The 23,042-nt window shown below is 47.2% G+C and overlaps 1 pseudogene; it reads right to left on the reverse strand.

The window, feature by feature from the left end:
* The window catches only part of LOC142313124 (uncharacterized), a 157,239-nt pseudogene extending 134,997 nt beyond the window's left edge, over positions 1 to 22,242 (reverse strand).
* Positions 22,243 to 23,042: the final 800 nt, after the last annotated feature.

Consider the following 23,042-nt stretch of genomic DNA (forward strand, 5'->3'; position numbering starts at 1 on the left):
CAAATGTAGAACTGGTGGAGGAAGGTTGAACTAGATGGACCTAGGTCTTTTTTCAACCTTAGTAACTATGTAACTATGTAAATATGTAACCTATGGCTCTGAGCCAGCTGTAATTAGCCCTTAAAAGGGCTGAAGGAAACTTCTATCCCTATTCTGTATAGCGCTGTGTGTAGAGCGTACACAGCAGGATCGGCGACAGGCGATGCGTCTGCGGTGACTGTCACCCAGAAGCAGAAGGCAGATAACGGCGTCCTGACGGGCAGATGCCCGTATTTATAATGCAAGGACATGTGACATGGACATCCTATGACACATGCCGTTGCTTCTCTGGCAAAAAGTCCACTTAGCTGTGTGTGTGTCTGGGATTGGCTGACATGCTGGCCCACCCCTCTACACGCGCGCTTAGGGAAGGAAGAACAGAAAAAAAAGAAAAAAAAATGGCGATTGCCATTATCCCAGCAGCAGTGATCTGAACGCGCTGTCCCCGCACTCTATACGCTGAAATTTCATAATAGTGTGAGTCACAGAGTGACTTACACTATTACAGCGAAAAGCCAGCTAGGAATTAGCTTGGCTTTTTGCTGCTAGAACCTTTCTCGAACGAAACTCGAGCTATCGAGCTTTTAGCAAAAAGCTCGAGTTCTAGTTCGATCTAGAACACCCCCCAAAATCATTCGAACCGCGAACTGGAGAACCACGAACCACGCTCAACTCTAGTCTTGTGCCTTATTATTCTCCTGACCAGATCTAATCTGTTATTCCCTAGTGAAGGAAGGGGCAGGAGTATAATGGAAACAGATTAAGACAGATGGAAAAAACAAAATTCAGACACACTGCAAACTCACAGAAAAAAACAGTGAGAGACTAAGGAGAAAAGCAGGAGCAAGAAGGCAACAACAAAAAGACAACAAGGGTTAACAACACAACAGCTCATAGTAATAATGCACAACAACTATTCGTAAGTCTGGATCACAACACCTCACCAGACCAGTATAGGTAAACTATAAATGGCATTAATGAAATAGTCCAGCCAGCATATACAGGAGGGGAGTGAATGATACTTTCTCCTCTACAGCATGTGATCAAAGACATTAACAAGCAGCCCAGCAGAGAATAACTCTTGCTAGCCTACTTAAGGCTGTAGTTAGACGCCTGAGTCTCCCTGCGCTGCAACACAGACATCAGAGAAGTTAGCAGGCAAAGTGTAGTTTCAACAGATCCTGACGCCGCCATAACAGTTCGCCAAACCTGCAAAATCTCCTTGTTACATTGATCCACAACATAGACAATTTCAAAGAGGTTGTTTTTTCAAAGACAAAAATAAAATAGTTAAAGCCACATGTAATAAATAATTATTAGTTCCTATGTGACAATTCACCTGTATCCGATCCATTCCCCAGTTCCTGCTGCTGCGCGACTGATCAGGGAGGAGTAGTGCGCATAAAAAGCACATCTGGCATTTTCATCAATTTTTCTCTTTACAGCGTTTACTGATTGTTGTAATTAGTGATGAGCGAGTGTATTCGTTACTATTCGCAGAATAGTACAGTACATGAGGAGCAGGAGGAGGGGAGATAGGAAGTGGCATATGATGAGGCGGAAACACTGGTAGAAGTTGGGCTCGCTATTCTTGGCATGTGTAGAATGTGTGATGTTACAGTTTGTGACTCTATCCCAGCCTCCACCAGGTTCACTCAGTGTGCCATGACAGATATTTATCATCCGTGTCCAGAACAACTTGTCTACGTGTTTGTTGTTAGGTGGACCTTCCCGGTTACGGCGTTGGTCAGAGCACGGTTGAGATTATTTAAAACACGTACTTGTGTAACGAAAAGACGGCACACCGGGCAAAATAGTGGGGGCTGGGAACACTGTATCTTGGGGCAGCCACAGTCTAGAGATCATGGAAACACTGCGTTCCCACAAACCTAAAAGGCAACAACTCCATGGCTAGATATTTGGCAATGTGTGAGTTTAGGTTTTGTACCTGTGGGTGCGTGGCTGGGTATTTACGCTTCTTTTCAAAGCTCTCAGGCACGGACAACTGGACACTTTGCTGGGACAAGGAAGTGGATGTGGTTAATGTTTACTGTGTCTGTGCAATCACAGATTGTGGACAGGATGTATGAGTGCCTGCTTCCTGGACAGCAGATTGTGAAGGACGTAGCACAGGTGACATGGCAGTGGTTTGACCCGCAAACACAAATTTAGTACCCTGGTGTTCTGCCCACCTACTGTCTGTCTGCAGTTTCCAATGTCATTTCTGCTTATTATTTGAAACTTCACTTTCCAAAACTGAACTACTTCTATTCCCTCCATCTTCTAACCTCCCCTCTCTGTGTGTGGTACCATGATAACTCCTAGGCAGCAGACTCACTGTCTGGGGGTTTATGCTCAACACCGATCTCTCCTTCACCTCCTACAGACAATCTCTTGGCCGCTCCTGTCGCTTGCAACTCAAGAACATCTCTAAAATCCGCTCCTTTCTTACCATGGAAACTACAAAAACCCATACTGTGGCCCTGATCCACTCCTGCCTTGACTACTGCAATTCTCTATTAATCGGTCTTCCCCCAACTAGACTCTCTCCTCTACAGTCCATCCTTCATGCCGCAGCCAGGGTCACCTACCTGGCTAACCGTTACTCAGATGCTTCTGTTCTGTGCCAGTCATTGCACTGGCTGTCCATATATCACAGGATCCAATTCAAACTGCTTGTTCTCACCCATAAAGCTCTCCACAGTGCGGCACCCCCCCTACATCTCCACTCTCATCTCTGTCTATCACCCTACCCGTTCTCTATGCTCCGCAAACAATTTTTGACTAACATCCACACTAATCCAAACCTCACACTCCCAGATCCAAGACTTCTCCCGAATTGCACTAATCCTCTGGAATGCTCCGACCCAAGAAACCAGGACGAACCACAACTTACTCAGCTTCAGACGTTTTCTAAAAACACATTTTTTTAGGGTGGCCTATCACACTCCTAATAGTCCATCCACGACTTCTCACAACATAACTCTCTATCAAACTCCACCCAAAAGTATCTCAAAGATTGGCTGACTGGTTCAGGCAACCTTTATCTATCATCCATTTCTTTGAGATGGCTGGCTTGTCATTGGAAATGAGCACCTGTACCTTGTCTCTTCCACCACTTCATTGTAGATGTAAGCTCTCATCAGCAGGGTTGTCTTTTTTTGTTTTTTTTGCTATAATTATTGTATTTTTCATAACTGTTACCTGCTTAGATATGTGCCTCTGAATTGCGCTGCAGAATATGTTGGCGCTATAGAAAAAATATTATTATTATTATTACTGGGGTGCTTGGCTGCCATGTGGGTCTGTACACTGGTTGTGCTCAGGTTGCCTTTGCCCTGGCCTCTGCTCAACTTGGATGGCAGATGCTACAGATTACAATGTTTTTCTCTGAAGGACTTTCAGAAAAAAAACTAACAGACAGCGGCTGAAGGCCTCCTTGCCCTGACTTGGTCCACAGTGGGGGTGCAGTTCGGAACAGTTGACCAAGTTCTCACTCTGGGCAAACCACTACCGCTTGGTGCCTGTGTTGGTGGACATATCCATCTTTCTTTGTGTTGCTGTGCTGGCTATGCATGTCAACGGTCCTGGTTGGATCAGTGGACTCATCATCGACCACCTCATCTTCCATCTCATTTTCCTTCACAGTTGAGATTGTAGGCGGACCTGATGGAAACTGTGTCTCATCATCAGCAGCCTCCACCTCTGGAGACAGTAAATCAAGTTCCTCAAAGTGGCTTTCTTCTGGCTGTAGGTCCTCAAATACTTGCGCATCAACGCACGCCACCTTCTCCCGTCACTCTTCAATGCTGCACAGTGAGAAGCCAGAGCCAACCAAAGGATATGTACAAAACAGATCCTCAGAGTGGCCAAGCTAGGGGTAATATGTCTCATGTGACTGATGATGGGGGGAGGAAGGAGAACCAGGTTGAAGATTGGATGGGCCACCCTTCTGTGTATCCACAGTAGACTGTGTGGTCATGGAAGATTTGTTGCTGCTTGAAAAATGCAAAGAAACCTTGTTGTCTGCCATCCAAGACAATATCTGCTCTCGCTATTCTGGCTTACACACGTTCACATTCCAGACCGGTAAATTTGAGGAGGATGGTAAAGCCCAGTGCCACAATAGGCACATTGTAAACTTCTATGGAATATGTATTCCATCATATGAGTCTCAATGGGGGAGGGACTGCCTAAATGTATAAGTGAGCACAGTCCCTCCCAAACGTATGTTACTGGGCCACCTCAGGGCCCTCACCAAACTCAGCTTTCCTGACACTTGCAGGCCCTCTGAAAACTTGAATTGAGGGCCGCAGAATGAAATGAAGTCCAACGCTACAATGGGCACATTGTAAACTGCTATGGAATATGTATTCCATCATCTGAGTCTCAATGAGGGAGGGACCGCCCAAATGTACAGGAGTCCCTCCAAGACGTACAGTACAGACCAAAAGTTCGGACACACTTTCTCATTCAAAGAGTTTTCTTTATTTTCATGACTCTGAAAATTGTAGATTGGATAGGACAATGACCCCAAACACACCTCCAGGCTGCTTAAAGGCTATTTGACTAAGAAGGAGAGTGATGGGGTGCTACACCAGATGACCTGGCCTCCACAGTCACCAGACCTGAACCCAATCGAGATGAAGGCAAAAGGGCCAACAAGTGCTAAGCATCTCTGGGAACTCCTTCAAGACTGTTGGAAAACCATTTCCGGTGACTACCTCTTGAAGCTCATCAAGAGAATGCCAAGAGTGTGCAAAGCAGTAATCAAAGCAAAAGGTGGCTACTTTGAAGAACCTAGAATATAAGACATATTTTCAGTTGTTTCACAGTTTTTTTATTAAGTATTTCATTCCACATGTGTTAATTCATAGTTTTGATGCCTTCAATGTGAATCTACAATTTTCAGTCATGAAATAAAGAAAACTCTTTGAATGAGAAGGTGTGTCCAAACTTTTGGTCTGCACTGTATGTTACAGGACCACTTGAGACCTCTCAAGTGAATGATCAAGATACCAATAAACGCGTTCTAGGTGGCCTTGTAAAGTACTGGGGAATAGCGAACTAGAAATTATGTATGGCACAGGGACCTACAAAATGCATAAGTCAGGCCCCTCCCAATTATAAAAGAAAAAAAAGTCAAAAACACTACATGTGAACAAAAGTTAAAGGGGACTTTTGTTTTCTCTGGTTTATTTAGCCTTATATACAATTGATTATGCAGGTAAAACTGTTTATCAACCTTTCTGGCCTGTAAAAGGCAATTTAGGTTAGGTGTGGTAAGTGTTCTTGTGCATCTGTAAAAGTGGCGTAATAATGTGACATCCTTGTTCCCAGAAACCATATGTGAGTCAGAAATGCATTCAGGCATATCCTCCAGGCTCTCCCCATTCAGTTACATCACTTTCCCACCATTTCATACTTTTCCTCAGGCCCCCAGACCTCTCTGTTAGGCCTCTGCCACATTCACGTGAAAATCACGCATGTGCCGAGAGACACGTATTTCCCCTGCGTGTTGCGTGCAAGTAAGTACGTGTCTCTGGTACGTGCGGGACACGTGTGTTCTACGTGTGCTATCCGCGATAGCACACGTAGAACCGGTAATTAACATACTCACCTGGTTCTTCCTGCAGTCCGCGCTGCTGTCCGTGGTGCTGATCCTCGGTCTCCAGCCCTGCCGTCTCCCCGCTGCTGCTGCTGCCAGGCAGTGAAGTGAATATTCTATGAGATTAATGAGCGGTGGTCAGCAGCAAGAGGCAGCAGCAGCAGAGACAGGAGGGCTGGAGAAGGTGAGTAAATGTTTATTTTTTTTCACTGACACGTGTGTTTTCTCCGGCGCGTGTCACACGGGACCGCATCCACACTACACCCGTGTGGTACGGATGCGGGCCGTGTGACACCCGTGCTGTGGGAGAAAACACTGACATGTCAGCGCTTTGAAAAACGCACACACGTACAAACGCACACGGACACACGTTCCGTGTGGTTTTATGTGTGTGTGCCTGCTACAATAGGGTAGCATTGGTGTACGTGTCTCCGTGCCGCCGGTACGTGTAAAAAATGACAAACACGTGCCGGCGGCACGGATGTGTGTCGCAGGCCTCAGGCCCAGCAGAAAATTATTCGCATTTCCCATTGACTTGCACTGTACTCCCTATTCAGAACGAATACACAAATATTACAAAGTACTCGTTACGATTATAGCGATTACGAATATTACAGTACTCGCTTATCTCTAGTTGTAATTAATTTTCTATTTTCAGCTTGAGAAGAGTAACAATACAGCAGTGATGGGGAACTTAGTAACTCTTCAGCGTCCCGCAATCGCATCACAGGGCGCAGACAGGAGTTGGTATGTGTGAGTTCCATTTTGACGATGCTGTCAAAAATGGACATGCAAGTTTAAAGGGCTAAGAGCCGCCTCTGTTAGAGACCGATGCTGGATATTTAAATGGGTTGTCCAGGTGTGTAACATTGATGACCTATCCTTAGGCTTTATAACTGTAGCAGGGTCTTGCGGTCTATGAAGATAAACATTAGGGCCCCAATTCATCAAGATTGTTACTGTACACTGAAAAATGACGTCAGGGACTGTAGTGAGATTTCTGGCATAGGGAACACCGCAGTGTATTAAGATGTAAAGACGCGGTGGCATCATCCCCTTGTTCTGGCCAAGCTCTGCCTATTTTGTCAAAGCTGGTTAACACACACACACACACACACACACACACCAACCCGTCTTCTTTTCAGCTTTAGACTCCTGCAAACAAGAGACCTTTGGTCACATGCCATGATGTCAAAAAGGTCCTTAAGCAGTCCTATAATCGGCATATAAACACTGAGGCCCCTAAAAGAATGGGGGCCCTATGAAACTGCCTAGTTTGCTCTCCCGTTCCCCTGATGCCAGTCCTTCATGCCAGCCTGTGTCCTGTTCAGTTTAGACTCCTCCAAATAAGAGACCTTTGGTTACATCATGTCACATGACTTTGAAGTCATCAAAGGTCCTTAAACAATCAACCTCAGAATACAACTAACGGGGACCCTAAGAGACTGGGGTTCTTGATAAATTGTGCAGTTTGACACCTCCCAATGATGGCCCTGACTGTAACTAAGGCTTATTTTTAATCCCATAAAATCATGTGTGGAGCCCCGCAAACGCTGTGTCGGTGCATTACCTTCAGGGACTCCACGCAGCTGGATCTGGTCACAGGTAGGGAACCTTCTTCTTTTATTGTCGTGACGCCACTCTCAGTATTGCGGTCAGCGGGGACCGCCACTGCAGATTAAGGGATGCCTGGGGCTGATGGTGGGTGCAGTCAGTATATTAGCCCCCTGAGAGTGAGGCAAGCCCCAGGCCCCGGTGTATGTGTGTGGGACCACAGGTCGCAGAATGACTCAAACACAGTCCAAGAAGTCTTTCAACGTGTTTACTCACTGTTTGGAGGTCACGGTGAGATGCCCGGGCGACACTGTGATAACCAGGTTGAACCAGGAATTCCAGGAGGCCGTTCTGAGGGTAGCTGTCCACTCGCCTTCCTTGCACTCTTTCTGTTTTAGGAGGATCCTTTGCTTGAAGCGTGGTAGGACCCCTCCAGGGAAGCTGTTACCACCCTGCTCCCCTCTCTCTCTGGCTCGTCTGCCGGCAGCGTGGCCTTGGTGGGATGGCGTCTGGCCCTGTCCCCTTATGGGCCTGGTGATTGCTGCTTGGCTCAAGCTCTGTGTAGTCGTGGTGAGGGCATGAAGTACCCCCCTCCACCTGTAGGTTAAGCAGCTCTGGATGATCTGCTGCCTGTACTGGGGATCTAGTTCCCCTTGTGTGCTCGGATACCGGGATCTCCGTACTCAGCCACCCTTCTCTCTGGATGGTTTTCAGGCCGACCCACGGTACTCCTTTCTCCCCCGCTTTCAGCTACTGCACTCCTCAGGACCTGTCTGACACGAGAGCTCCTCTGCTCCCTTCCACACACTTCAACTTCTTCCTCTCCACTCCCCTCCTTTTCTCTCTCTCTGCCCTGCTTCCTAGCAACTAGCCCCTGAACACACCCCTAGCTGGGAATTGAAAGTTAACCCCTTCTGGCTACCCAAGGGTCCCCTCTGGTGATGTGGGAGGCCTGATCACTATATGTTTGTGTGTGCGCCTCATCCTGGCCTTTGGAGATTACCTGGAAGCATTGCTCCCGCATGGGTGCAATACTCTGTGGTGCCTGACCAGGTCAGGGGCGCCACATTCCCCCTTAGTTATCATCAGCACGTCCTCGGGCTGCAAAGACAAGAGAAAAGAAAAGGTAAATACAAACTTTTCCCACACAGGGGCAATTATTTACATTTAAACATGCCAGGTACCATTCCACCACCAACCACCCACATGTCCGAACCCCACCCAAAAACCTCCAGGAGGTAGGTCGCCGGTCCTTTTGGTGACCAGGGCTGGGCCATCACATTCCCCAGACCTTTCCTCCAATCTTCCTCTCCTGAGGAGAGTGGTGTAAGGTAGGCCCCATAAACAGGCGTACCCGCTTCCGAGTGTTGGGGGGCAGGCCCCATAAACAGGCGTGCCCCCTTGTTGGTGCAGAGCCATGCCCCTCAACAGGCAGACTCTGTGGTTGATACCAAGGAGGCAACTTTTTACAATGCAAAGCTTGTGGTTAAAGCCAGTTCATAACCAGTGGTCTAACATTTTAAGGAGGTCTCACAATAGTCCTTGTGGGCACATTTCGCTTAAACGTTACTTAACTATAACAGGTTAAACATTACATTTCATACCGTTACTTTGAACTAAACTGTACTTTCTCTATAGCGTAATGGGAGCTGACCAAAGTTGCTGCGGGTTGATCTACGCAGTACCATACTGTCATCTGTCTGAGGTTGTGTCCTCCCACCCGATGTATGTGTCTCAATGTGAATAATTGGTGTGCTAGGTATTGATGCCAGTGCATGGTCTTCTGCTTCAGCTACATTTGGCTCTTCCAGGTTCTGAACAGGTTCTTCTGGGTCTCTTACTTCTCCCGATTGAGGGAATGTAATAACCGGAATAACTACTGCTCCATTGTATTGAGGCCAACTTGCTGGAAAATCTCCAAGTACAGTATGGATCATTTTTTCTTTTGGTTCTTGAACTGGCAAAGGGTTGGGACTTTCTTCAGGGATTCTTAGTTGTTCAGGACATTTCTTTAGGCGATCTCTAGAAACGACAGCTGTTGTTTTTCCTCCATCCTTGCTGATACGGCATGTCTTTTCATTGCTAAGCGTCGATGGTAACACAGTATAGGGTTCTTCTTCCCAGTGATTGTCAAGTTTATGATGTCTTCTCTTTCTCTTGAGAACTATATCTCCTGGCATCAAAGGAACAGCAGGTGCTTTTCGATTGTAGGCCTTTTCTTGTTTCTCACGCTGCTGAGTCAGGCTTCGCTCCACACACTCTTGTACTTTCTTGTATTGGGCTTGGCGGTTGGAATCCCAATCAGCACCTTGTAGATGGTCTTCAGGGGTCTCAACTCCCATTTCCAGATCTACTGGCAATCTCCCTGGTCTGGCCCTCATCAGGTATGCCGGTGTGCAGTTCGTGGAACTCACAGGGATGTTGTTATACATGTCCACTAGATCGGGCAGCTTTTCCGGCCACTGACTTTGTTCTTCTAGTGGGAGCGTCTTCAGAAGGTCGAGAATGATGTGGTTCATCTTCTCACACATGCCATTGGTCTGGGGATGGTAAGGCGTAGTACGGATCTTCTGGCAGCCGTATAGGTTACAAAACTCCTTAAACACTTCAGCTTCAAAGGCTGGTCCTTGGTCAGTGAGCACTTGATCTGGATAGCCATGTGGTCGACAGAAGTGTGTTTGGAAAGCTTTGGCTGCAGTTTGACCTGTCAAGTCCATGACTGGTACTACCACCAGGAATCTGGAGTAGTGGTCAACCATAGTGAGAGCGTAGTTGTAGCCTTGTCTGCTGGGTGCCAACTTTACATGGTCCAGGGCCACGATCTCCAGAGGCCGTTTAGTTTGGATTGGCTGGAGTGGTGCTCTCTGGCTGTGCTGGTCTTTTCTTCTAAGATTGCAGGGCCCGCAGTTTCGACACCACTTCTCTAGGGCGGATCTCATACCCACCCAGTAGAATCTTACTTTAAGTAGGGCCTCCAGTTTCTTCCAACCAAAGTGGCCTGCACCATTGTGATAGGCTTCTAGCACCATCCTCGTATCCTTCTGTGGTACAATCACTTGCCACACCTTCTCATGCGTCCTCGGGTCAATGATGCTCCTGTAAAGTTTGTCTTGATAGATGAATAATCGACCCCTCTCCTTCCATAGGTACTGTGCCTCAGGTGGGGCTCCTTTGTCAAGGCTGGCGCCAGGCTGGCTGATCAGTTTCTTTACCAAGCCTACCGCTGGATCATTTTCCTGGGTCTCCTTCCAGTTGTAATGAGGTAGTGGGTTCAGGGTCACCTCTTGGCGGTTGGCACGCGACTGCCGACACTGTTTTGCTCCATGGCGATGGAACGCTGGCAGCTCAATCTCTTCCAGATCATCTTCATCTTCACCCTCGTCTGCTAGGTGAGGCATCCTGGACAGAGCATCTGCGTTGCCGTTCTTGCGGCCAGCTCGATACTTGACAGTAAAGTCATAATTCGCCAGTCGGGCTACCCAACGCTGCTCCATGGCACCCAATTTAGCAGTATCCAAGTGGGTCAGGGGGTTGTTGTACGTGAAGACAGTGAATTTGGTGGCTGCCAGGTAGTGCTTGAACCGCTCTGTGATAGCCCATACCATGGCCAGGAACTCTAGCTTGAATGAGCTATAATTCTCTGGGTTTCTTTCAGTAGGCCTGAGCTTCCTGCTGGCGTAAGCAATCACACGCTCTTTGCCTCCCTGCACCTGTGAAAGTACTGCTCCCAGTCCCACATTACTGGCATCGGTGTACAGTACGAATGGCAGACCGTAGTCAGGGTAGGCTAGGATCTCTTCACCCGTCAAGGCCCCTTTCATTTGTCTGAAGGAGTGTTCTTCTGCTTCTCCCCAGTGAAATGGCGGGCCGGAGATCTTTCCTTTCTTCTTTGGGTGGCCTACCAGGAGCTCTTGCAAAGGCGCTGCCATTTTCGTGTAGCCCTTGATGAACCTTCTGTAGTAGCCTACCAAGCCAAGGAACTGACATACCTCCCGGACGGTAGTAGGTGTGGGCCATTCCTGGATGACTGTGACCTTCTCTGGGTCCGGTGCTACTCCTTCTGCACTGACCACGTGACCTAGGTACTGGACCTTTGGCTTCAGTAGATGGCACTTGGATGGTTTCAGCTTCATTCCATATCGGGATAGTGCTTCAAAGACTTCAGCCAGGTGTTTCAGGTGGTCTTCGTAGGTCTTGGAGTACACGATGACATCATCCAGGTAGAGCAGGACGGTTTCAAAGTTGAGGTGCCCTAGGCAGCATTCCATAAGCCTCTGGAAGGTCCCGGGGGCATTGCAGAGTCCAAATGGCATGCTGTTGAACTCACAGAGGCCCATTGGGGTGGTGAAGGCCGTCTTCTCCCGATCTTCTTCTGCTACAGATACTTGCCAGTAGCCACTAGTAAGATCTAGGGTAGAAAAGTAGTTAGAGGCTTTCAAGGCAGCGAGGGATTCCTCTATCCTTGGCAAAGGGTAGGCATCCTTGTGTGTTATCTGATTTATCCGTCTGTAATCCACACACATCCTCATCGTGCCATCCTTCTTTCTTACCAGGACCAGGGGAGCCGCCCAGGGGCTACAACTGTCCCTTATGACGCCTGCCTCCTTCATGTCCTTCAGCATGTCCTTTGTGCGCTGGTAATGGGCTGGTGGAATAGGCCTATGTCTTTCCTTAATGGGAGGATGACTGCCTGTGGGTATGTGATGTTGCACCCCTTTGATCCTACCAAAGTCTAGTGGGTTCTTACTAAAGACCTGTTCGTATTCCTGCACGACCCTGTAAACCCCATGTTTCTGGTAGTCGGGTGTAGAGTCAGTCCCCACGTGTAGTTTCTGGCACCAATCCTCTAACTGCTTTTGGGAGGTCTCACCCTCTTTTGAGTCAGCTTGTGTCAGGGGACCTACAGGTGTTATGGCGTCATCTGAGCATGTAAACAGTTTGGCTATGGTAGCGTACCTTGGTAGTCTGGCTTCCTCCTCCCCACAGTTCAACACTCGTACAGGCACTCGTCCCTTGTGTACATCAACTACCCCCCTGGCTGTTAGAATCGTGGGCCAGTGGTCTGAATGAGTGGGCTCTAGTACAGCCTGGTAATCCTGTCCTCTGAGACCTACCGCTGCTCTACACCACATCATCATTTCACTCCGTGGGGGTATCACAATGGGGTTAGCATCCATCACCCGTACACTACCAATCTCACCGCCAGTCTGTTTTACCTGTTGCTTCCTCAGAATGATTCGGATCTCCTTTTGCAAGGCTCTTTGCGACCTGCCCTCAGCACCCTCAACAATCTGGTGAAGCAACAACAACACTTCCCCTAAGCAATTTTCTATGACATTAGTGCCTAAAATCATTTGCGGGTTCCTTTCTCTAATATCAGTGTCCACAACAATCAGTCCTTGTCCCTTCATTTCCTGCCTTCCCACCTTTATGGTTACCTCTTTGACCCCGATCTGGTCTATAGGCTGTCCGTTGGCAGCATAGATGGTGAGGGAGGGGTCCGGTGGTCGGAGATCGTCGTCCGACCAAAACCTCCGATAAAGGACATACGGGATCGTGGTGACCTGAGAGCCGGTGTCCAATAATGCCGGGGTAGGGATCCCGTCCAGGACGATGGACAGGACAGGACGTCCACCCACGTACTGATCACAGCAGCGACCTGGGCCTGATCTTCTTAATCCTGAGGACTGGCCCCCGGCCCCAGGTTTGGCTCGTTTAAAGGACAGGCCCTTGCATAGTGTCCCGCCTCCTGGCAACGACGACAGATGGGTTGTCCAGATGAGTCATAGCGATCACTGCTCCTGCCTCGGGTTGGGGGACCTCTTCTCCTCCGCATCCAAGGGACGTCCTCTGGGTTGTCAGCTAGCAGGATCCGATGAGGGACTTTGGTCTCTGAGGGCAACTGCATTGCTTTCAGGATTTGTGCGACGTCCTTAGTGAGCTGTTGCACCTGGGAGGATAGCGTACTTATGGTCTCTGCTGGCGCGTTGAGTCCTTTTGCAGTTATTAGGGTCTGCGAGGAGGATTCCGCTCCTGCAGCCGTGGAACTGGCAGGCCATGCTGGTGCGACGGGGTCTGTGTCCACAGGAGGTTGGAGTGCTTTCACTGCCCTGTCTTTCAGAATGGCAAAGTCCACGTCAGGGTGTTCCAGGGACCACAGCTTCATCTGCTTCCCATCCTCAGGAGAGCGCAGGCCCCGCAAGAATTGTTCCTTCATCATCCGGTTTCCTTCCTGATCACTGACAGGGTCCACCAGCTTGAGAGCCCGTAGTGCAGCCTGCAGCCTGAGGGCATAGGCTCTTATGCTATCTTGGGGCTTCTGCCGGCAGTTATAGAAGTCCGTCCTCAGCTCTCCCTCGGTGCGGTGTTCAAAAGCAGCTGCTAGTTTGGCAAAGATGGTCTCAACAGAGCTCCGGTCATCATTGGTCCAGGACTCAGCTTCCAATTCTGCTGCTTCAGTCAATTGTCCCAGCACCACAGCGGCCCTCTGCTTACCAGTCATCGCGTGCATGTCTAGCAGGGTGTTGATCTTCTTCTTAAACCCGGTCAGCGTGTCTATTTTACCGGCGTATTGGGGCAGCCATTGCGCTCCTGGGACATACAGCAAGGAAACTGGCATTATGGGGGAGATTTCAGCCGGCGCGGCTGCGACCGCGGCACCGGCACCAGGCGCTGCTGCGTCCAGCGCGACGGGGGCTGGCATCGCTTGGGCTGCGTCGCCCTGACCAGGGGCATTACCTCCTGCAGCGTCCATTTTTCTTCAAAAATCTGCGCGCCCCCTTTCCACTTCCTGGGTCAGAACGCTCTCTGAATTGTGGGGATTCTGGGGCGGCCACACCTCTTCGTGGGCGGTGCTCTTCTCCCTCGCGCGGGCTGCAGCGCGCGCTTTTGAAGATGGCAATATGGCGGCGGTTCAATTTTTGCGGTCGGACCTCTGAGGCACACGGTCACCTGTCTGAACAGGTCTAGTCCTTATCCTGTTCGTGACGCCAGATGTGAAGCCCCGCAAACGCTGTGTCGGTGCATTACCTTCAGGGACTCCACGCAGCTGGATCCTGTCACCGGTAGGAAATCTTCTATTTGTCGTGACGCCACTCTCAGTATTGCGGTCAGCGGGGACCGCCACTGCAGATTAAGGGATGCCTGGGGCTGATGGTGGGTGCAGTCAGTATATTAGCCCCCTGAGAGTGAGGCAAGCCCCAGGCCCCGGTGTATGTGTGTGGGACCACAGGTCGCAGAATGACTCAAACACAGTCCAAGAAGTCTTTCAACGTGTTTACTCACTGTTTGGAGGTCACGGTGAGATGCCCGGGCGACACTGTGATAACCAGGTTGAACCAGGAATTCCAGGAGGCCGTTCTGAGGGTAGCTGTCCACTCGCCTTCCTTGCACTCTTTCTGTTTTAGGAGGATCCTTTGCTTGAAGCGTGGTAGGACCCCTCCAGGGAAGCTGTTACCACCCTGCTCCCCTCTCTCTCTGGCTCGTCTGCCGGCAGCGTGGCCTTGGTGGGATGGCGTCTGGCCCTGTCCCCTTATGGGCCTGGTGATTGCTGCTTGGCTCAAGCTCTGTGTAGTCGTGGTGAGGGCATGAAGTACCCCCCTCCACCTGTAGGTTAAGCAGCTCTGGATGATCTGCTGCCTGTACTGGGGATCTAGTTCCCCTTGTGTGCTCGGATACCGGGATCTCCGTACTCAGCCACCCTTCTCTCTGGATGGTTTTCAGGCCGACCCACGGTACTCCTTTCTCCCCCGCTTTCAGCTACTGCACTCCTCAGGACCTGTCTGACACGAGAGCTCCTCTGCTCCCTTCCACACACTTCAACTTCTTCCTCTCCACTCCCCTCCTTTTCTCTCTCTCTGCCCTGCTTCCTAGCAACTAGCCCCTGAACACACCCCTAGCTGGGAATTGAAAGTTAACCCCTTCTGGCTACCCAAGGGTCCCCTCTGGTGATGTGGGAGGCCTGATCACTATATGTTTGTGTGTGCGCCTCATCCTGGCCTTTGGAGATTACCTGGAAGCATTGCTCCCGCATGGGTGCAATACTCTGTGGTGCCTGACCAGGTCAGGGGCGCCACACATGCTCTGGCTTATTTTCAGGGAAACAGGGTATTCATGAACCCTCTGCATTTCTTTGAGTTGCCTTCATAACAACATAGAGAAGGGACTAGAAACAAACAGCAGAAGAAGCAGAAGCAAAGAAAATACAGCTGAAAAACCCAGAGCAGAAAACCTAAAATGTAAACACAAAATTAGTGCAGAAAGTACATGAGTAGATATCTCTTACTGGATAGAGCTGGAGGAAACACATCCTGAGGAACATCGGGATCTTCTTGTTTACAGTCCTGTGGGAGAAGAGGACAGGGACATCTCTCTGGTGTTGTCCTCTTACTGGATAGAACTGGAGGAGACACATACAGGGACTGAATTCATTCCTTACATACAGATAATTATAGGCCGTGTGTATTTAGTCCTTTCTATTACCTGGTGATGTGAGGGGCTGGGAATCCTCCATCATGACGTCCTTGTACAGATCTTTGTGTCCTTCTAAATACTCCCACTCCTCCATGGAGAAATAGACGGTGACGTCCTGACACCTTATAGGAACCTGACACATACAATGATACCGTCACCCCCGATCCCTTCATAGCGTTACTGTATAATGTCCCAGCATTCCCAGCAGTGTCACCTCTCCAGTCAGCAGCTCAATCATCTTGTAGGTGAGTTCTAGGATCTTCTGGTCATTGATGTCCTCATGTATCGGGGGGTGAGGTGGAGGCCCTGTGATTGGGCTCAGGGGTCTTCCCCATCCCTCAGACACAGGGGCCTGACAGCGCTCACTAGAGGTCTTCTTCACTACTGTGTAATCCTGGTTATGGAGAGACACAGTAATAAATCTCACTCCAGACATTTCCAGAGTCCTCACCTCTCCAGTTCTGTCCATCTGTTATCCCCATAGATAAGAATGATGTAATGTGACGTCATCAGAATCTCTCACCTCTCCAGTAAGCCGGAAGAGGATCTCTAGGGTGAGGTGTAATATCCTCTCCGCCATCTTGTCCCTGTCCATATCCATCCTTGATGGGGCAATTAGGAGAATTCTCTTATATAGAAGATCTCCACTGAGAGGATCCGATATTGTAGGGACCTGAATGGGGAGAAGATGACGATGTAACATCATAAAGAATCCTGTATAGTAATATAATTACTGGAGACTTTATATCCGATCACTGGCTGCAGAAATAACACTAACATGTATGGCATGAAGGAGAAGACAATTCATGGTTTTGGGCTGCAGGAACCGAAATGAAGATTCTTGATCCAATAATATTAAGAAGCGGCTTTTACTTGATATGTATGGCACGTGACTATTTTATAATATTCATCTGTTTGCTTGTTTTTGGGTGCTTTTTGTATGTTTGCCATTGTTTGCAGGTTTTTAGTTTTACAGATTTTTTGGGCTGATTTTTAAACTGCAATTGTTTTTTAAATATTTGCAAAATTACTCCATAATAATGACACTGAAAAAGATGTGGCTGTGTGGGTGGACGGGAAAACCAACCAGTGCCAGGAAGCTGCTGCCAAGGCAGATAATATAATAAAATGCAGTGAACGAGGCACAGATGCTCCGGACAAGAACAGTTTTGCCTCTATACAAGTCACTAGTGCGGCCACACTTACAATATTCTGCACAATTTCGGGCTCCAGTGAATGAGGAAGACATAACTGAACTAGAGCGGGTGCAGAGAAGAGCGACCATTAAAGGAATGGAAGGTCTGCAATAGGAGGACAGATTAGCAAGCCTGGGGTTATTCATTTTGGAAACACAAAGGCTACGGGGCGATTTTATTACAATGTACAAGTTTATCAGGGGCATTATTGAGATATTTGTGATGAGCTTTTTACAACTGAGGCCTGCAATAATGACAAGGAGGTTCAATCATAATCACAGATGGGGATTCTTTACTGTAAGAGCAGTGAGAATATGGAACTCTCTGACATATGATGAAATAATTGTTGATAGACTACAAAAATTCAAGGTGGGCTTGGATGCCTTCTGTAAAAAGTATATTATTGCAGGTTGTCAGTAGTAGATTTTGTGATGGGACATTGATCCAGGGAACTAGTCTGATATATTTAGAGTCATGGAGGAATTTTGCCCCTTGAAAAGGTATTCACACCCCCGGAACGTTGCACTTATTTTTACATTACACCCACAAATGTAAATGTATTTTATTAGGATTTTATGTGATATACCAGTATTAAGTAACAAGTATTTGTGAAGTGTAAAGGAAATGATAGATGGTTTTCTAAATATTTAAAAATATAAATCTGAATATTGTGACGTGTATTTGTATTCAGTCCCTTGTAGTATGATGCCCCTGAGTGACCAATTGTCTGCAGAAGTCACATAATTAGTAAATTGAGTCATCTGTATCATTTATTGTCAGTATAACTACAGCTGTTTTGTGAAGGTTTCACAAGTTTTGTTTTAGAACATTAGGGATCAAACAGCATCTTGAATACCAAGGAACCCACCAGACAGGTCAGGTATAAAGTTGTAGAGAAGAGTAAAGCAGGGTTTGGTTATAAAAAAAAAAAATAGCAAAAGCTCTGAACATCTCACTAAGCACTTTTCAATCAATCATCCAAAAATGGCAGGAGTATAATGTGGAGACATGAGGGTCAGTGGGTAGAGTCGTCCGCTGGCCTGGCTGTCTTCAGAAAGACTGCTCGGACCAGGGCTTATCCCACTGAACGCCCGCACTCCTTCCTTGTGGGCAGAACACTTCTTTAACAACACAGAATGAGGGAACCACACCTTGGTAAGATGTTACTGGTTCACCAACAGGCAAACACGTATTGTACATTTCCAGCAAGATCACAAGATGGTACAAGCGACAGAGTCTCTCCCATCCGTTGGCTCGCAAGGGATTAGAATCTTTGCGACTTCGGGCCTTCCTGCGCCAACTATCCCAGCCAGCAGCACCCTGGTTTTAACAAGCACCCACTAAGAGGAGATAGTGGCAAGCTTAGAAAGCTGAACAAGCACAGCAAGATACAGTTAGGTCCAGAAATATTTGGACAGTGACACAAGTTTTGTTATTTTAGCTGTTTACAAAAACATGTTCAGAAATACAATTATATATATAATATGGGCTGAAAGTGCACACTCCCAGCTGCAATATGAGAGTTTTCACATCCAAATCGGAGAAAGGGTTTAGGAATCATAGCTCTGTAATGCATAGCCTCCTCTTTTTCAAGGGACCAAAAGTAATTGGACAAGGGACTCTAAGGGCTGCAATTAACTCTGAAGGCGTCTCCCTCGTTAACCTGTAATCAATGAAGTAGTTAAAAGGTCTGGGGTTGATTACAGGTGTGTGGTTTTGCATTTGGAAGCTGTTGCTGTGACCAGACAACATGCGGTCTAAGGAACTCTCAATTGAGGTGAAGCAGAACATCCTGAGGCTGAAAAAAAAGAAAAAATCCATCAGAGAGATAGCAGACATGCTTGGAGTAGCAAAATCAACAGTCGGGTACATTCTGAGAAAAAAGGAATTGACTGGTGAGCTTGGGAACTCAAAAAGGCCTGGGCGTCCACGGATGACAACAGTGGTGGATGATCGCCGCATACTTTCTTTGGTGAAGAAGAACCCGTTCACAACATCAACTGAAGTCCAGAACACTCTCACTGAAGTAGGTGTATCTGTCTCTAAGTCAACAGTAAAGAGAAGACTCCATGAAAGTAAATACAAAGGGTTCACATCTAGATGCAAACCATTCATCAATTCCAAAAATAGACAGGCCAGAGTTAAGTTTGCTGAAAAACACCTCATGAAGCCAGCTCAGTTCTGGAAAAGTATTCTATGGACAGATGAGACAAAGATCAACCTGTACCAGAATGATGGGAAGAAAAAAGTTTGGAGAAGAAAGGGAATGGAACATGATCCAAGGCACACCACATCCTCTGTAAAACATGGTGGAGGCAACGTGATGGCATGGGCATGCATGTCTTTCAATGGCACTGGGTCACTTGTGTTTATTGATGACATAACAGCAGACAAGAGTAGCCGGATGAATTCTGAAGTGTACCGGGATATACTTTCAGCCCAGATTCAGCCAAATGCCGCAGAGTTGATCGGACGGCGCTTCATAGTACAGATGGACAATGACCCCAAGCATACAGCCAAAGCTACCCAGGAGTTCATGAGTGCAAAAAAGTGGAACATTCTGCAATGGCCAAGTCAATCACCAGATCTTAACCCAATTGAGCATGCATTTCACTTGCTCAAATCCAGACTTAAGACGGAAAGACCCACAAACAAGCAAGACCTGAAGGCTGCGGCTGTAAAGGCCTGGCAAAGCATTAAGAAGGAGGAAACCCAGCGTTTGGTGATGTCCATGGGTTCCAGACTTAAGGCAGTGATTGCCTCCAAAGGATTCGCAACAAAATATTGAAAATAAAAATTTTTTTTTTGGGTTTCGTTTATTTGTCCAATTACTTTTGACCTCCTAAAATGTGGAGTGTTTGTAAAGAAATGTGTACAATTCCTACAATTTCTATCAGATATTTTTGTTCAAACCTTCAAATTAAACGTTACAATCTGCACTTGAATTCTGTTGTAGAGGTTTCATTTCAAATCCAATGTGGTGGCATGCAGAGCCCAACTCGCGAAAATTGTGTCACTGTCCAAATATTTCTGGACCTAACTGTATGTAGCCAGGCAACTGAATGATCCAAACCTGGGTTTTCCAAGCAAATTTGTGGGCTCACCAATGAGCAGTGAAGCAGATCTGTGATCCTCCAGCTGAAAATGTGGATCCTAGGCTGATGTCCTGCAGAATGAATGTGGTGACAGGAGCAAAGCTCTTTTTATACCCTCAGTTTTCATTTCAGGTTATTGTGTCTTACAGGATTGGTGGGAGATGGCTGTTCTTTGGTTCAGTTCAATCTGACTGCATAATATTCCTCTAATTGACGTAGTCAAAGAGACTGAGGCAATCCATATTTAACAGGCAATAGGGCTCCGGTCAGTCTGACATGAAACAATGGCTAACTTCTCTTACTTTGCCAATCAAAAGCACAATATGTCTGGCCTAATTAAGAACAGTTCACCCCTCACACAAATCTCCAGATGCTGAGTTGTCACGTATAGCACAACTGCAAAACGACAAAAACATGGCCGTCCACTTAAACCAACATCCCAAGCAAGGAGAGCACTAATTATAGAGAAGCAGCCAAGAGGCCTGTGGTCAGTGGAAAAGCAGGAGAGATCCAGAGCTCAGGGGAGAATCTGTCCACAGGACAACTATAAGTCATAAACTGCACAAATTTGTCCTTTATGGAAGAGTGGACAATTTTAAAAGCAAAACATAAGAATTGAAAATTGCTTCACAGACGTCTTCATCCAATTTACCTGAGATAGAGCGGTTTTATAGAGTAGAAAGGGCAAAAATGTCACCTCTATATGTGCAAAGCTGGTAGACACATCCCCCAAGAGATTGGCAGCAGTAATTGTAGTGAAAGGAGCTCCTGCAAAGTATTCACTCAGGGGCTGAATACTAATGCATATCACAATTTTCAGAGTTATATTTCTTAAAATATTTACAAATGTTTGCTACTTTGTGTTGGTATCACATAAAACCCCAATAAAATCTATTTGTTTGTGGCTGTAATCTGAAAAAATGTGGAAAAGTTCATCGGGTGTGAATAGTTTTTCAAGTAACGGTATGTCTACCTTCAACCTAAAAACTAGGAAATTTTGTCAGAAATGTTCTCAAGTCCACACCCGAGATATTTTATGTAGCCCAAATATTTTGGTGCAAATTTGTAAAAATTTAGGAAAACATGAGACTTTTTGCACTAAAAAGTCAAAAACACACGTCAAAGGGAAAAATACAAAGCGTTTCTATTGTGCACAAAATTCATAATCCACTTGGACCAATATGAAGAATCTGGAACAAAAACATTAATTAATACGAGAAGATAAAAAAAGTGACTTAGAAAAACCCAACAGAATTGATGAGTTGGATGTAAGATTTGTGGTGCGGAGCCCGTTATACCGGCAGACGGGATGTGACCGGAGGCAGAAATATTTACAGAAGGGAAAGATTTTATACTTTCTAGATAAATCCTCTCTTCCCGGGATGTAACGGCCTCTAATGCCGGGATCATACGGCCGGATAAAGAATCATCACAGCTTCATCCAGAAAACTAGGACAAGTCTTTTCTTATTTGTCATCCATATGCAATCCGGTATTTACAGCCGCTATTAATAATTTACAAGACCATTTACAGCTTCCTCCATTACAGAACTGCAATGTACCCGTAACACAATGTCTGCTGTATGGCGGAGCTGGTGGGAATCTGATAGTTTGTGCAGACACAGACCTGAATGGACGAGTCTCCTCCGATTCACGGAAGGCACTAGAGGATACTGGGATTATTCTCACACGCAGATTATGTCAGTGAGAAAGAAAATCCCCCATCTGCACTGCCACATCCAATAACAATGGTCTGAGGACGAGACGTTGTGTTATTTTATGGACAGCACTGAAAGTACAGTAGTGTGAACGAGGACTAAAAGGAATCATCAAAGCTCTTATCTCTCCTAATCCTGCCATCTCCACCGCTCTCATTACACAAGTATAACACATATAATACTGGAGGATAAAACAAGACTGAGCACAAGACCTTCACAGCCGTCTACACATCATAGGGAGATTTCATGGCACCTTCTCTCCATCTACCTGATGATCCTGAGGAACATCGGGATCTTCTTCTTTACAGTCCTGTGGGAGAAGAGGACGGGGACATCTCTCTGGTGTTGTCCTCTTACTGGATAGACCTGGAGGAGACACATACAGGGACTGAATTCATTCCTTACATACAGATAATTATAGGCCGTGTGTATTTAGTCCTGTCTATTACCTGGTGCTGTGAGGGGCTGGGGATCCTCCATCATGACGTCCTTGTACAGATCTTTGTGTCCTCCTAAATACTCCCACTCCTCCATGGAGAAATAGACGGTGACGTCCTGACACCTTATAGGAACCTGACACATACAATGATACCGTCACCCCCGATCCCTTCATAGCATTACTGTATAATGTCCCAGCATTCCCAGCAGTGTCACCTCTCCAGTCAGCAGCTCAATCATCTTGTAGGTGAGTTCTAGGATCTTCTGGTCATTGATGTCCTCATGTATCGGGGGGTGAGGTGGAGGCCCCGTGATTGGGCTCAGGGGTCTTCTCCATCCCTCAGACACAGGGGCCTGACAGCGCTCACTAGAGGTCTTCTTCACTACTGTGTAATCCTGGTTATGGAGAGACACAGTAAGAAATCTCACTCCAGACATTTCCAGAGTCCTCACCTCTCCAGTTCTGTCCATCTGTTATTCCCATAGATAAGAATGATGTAATGTGACGTCATCAGAATCTCTCACCTCTCCAGTAAGCCGGAAGAGGATCTCTAGGGTGAGGTGTAATATCCTCTCCGCCATCTTGTCCCTGTCCATATCCATCCTTCACGGGGCAATCAGGAGAATTCTCTTCTATAGAAGATCTCCACTGAGAGGATCCGATATTGTAGGGACCTGAATGGGGAGAAGATGACGATGTAACATCATAAAGAATCCGCTGTAATAATACAATTACTGGAGATAATAAGGGGAAACATATAATGAGAACATTCTGGGGGAACATTATACTGTGTGAGGGCAGAAAGGGGCCGAGGACCGAGAGCAGAAAGGGGCCGAGGACCGAGGGAAGAAAGGGACCGAGGGCAGACGGGTTTCCTCATTTCCGGCCTCTCATAGTTGGGGCGTTTGTATCTATCAGAGGA

Source organism: Anomaloglossus baeobatrachus, chromosome 5 (genome assembly GCF_048569485.1).
Source record: "Anomaloglossus baeobatrachus isolate aAnoBae1 chromosome 5, aAnoBae1.hap1, whole genome shotgun sequence".
Classification (NCBI taxonomy): domain Eukaryota; kingdom Metazoa; phylum Chordata; class Amphibia; order Anura; family Aromobatidae; genus Anomaloglossus; species Anomaloglossus baeobatrachus.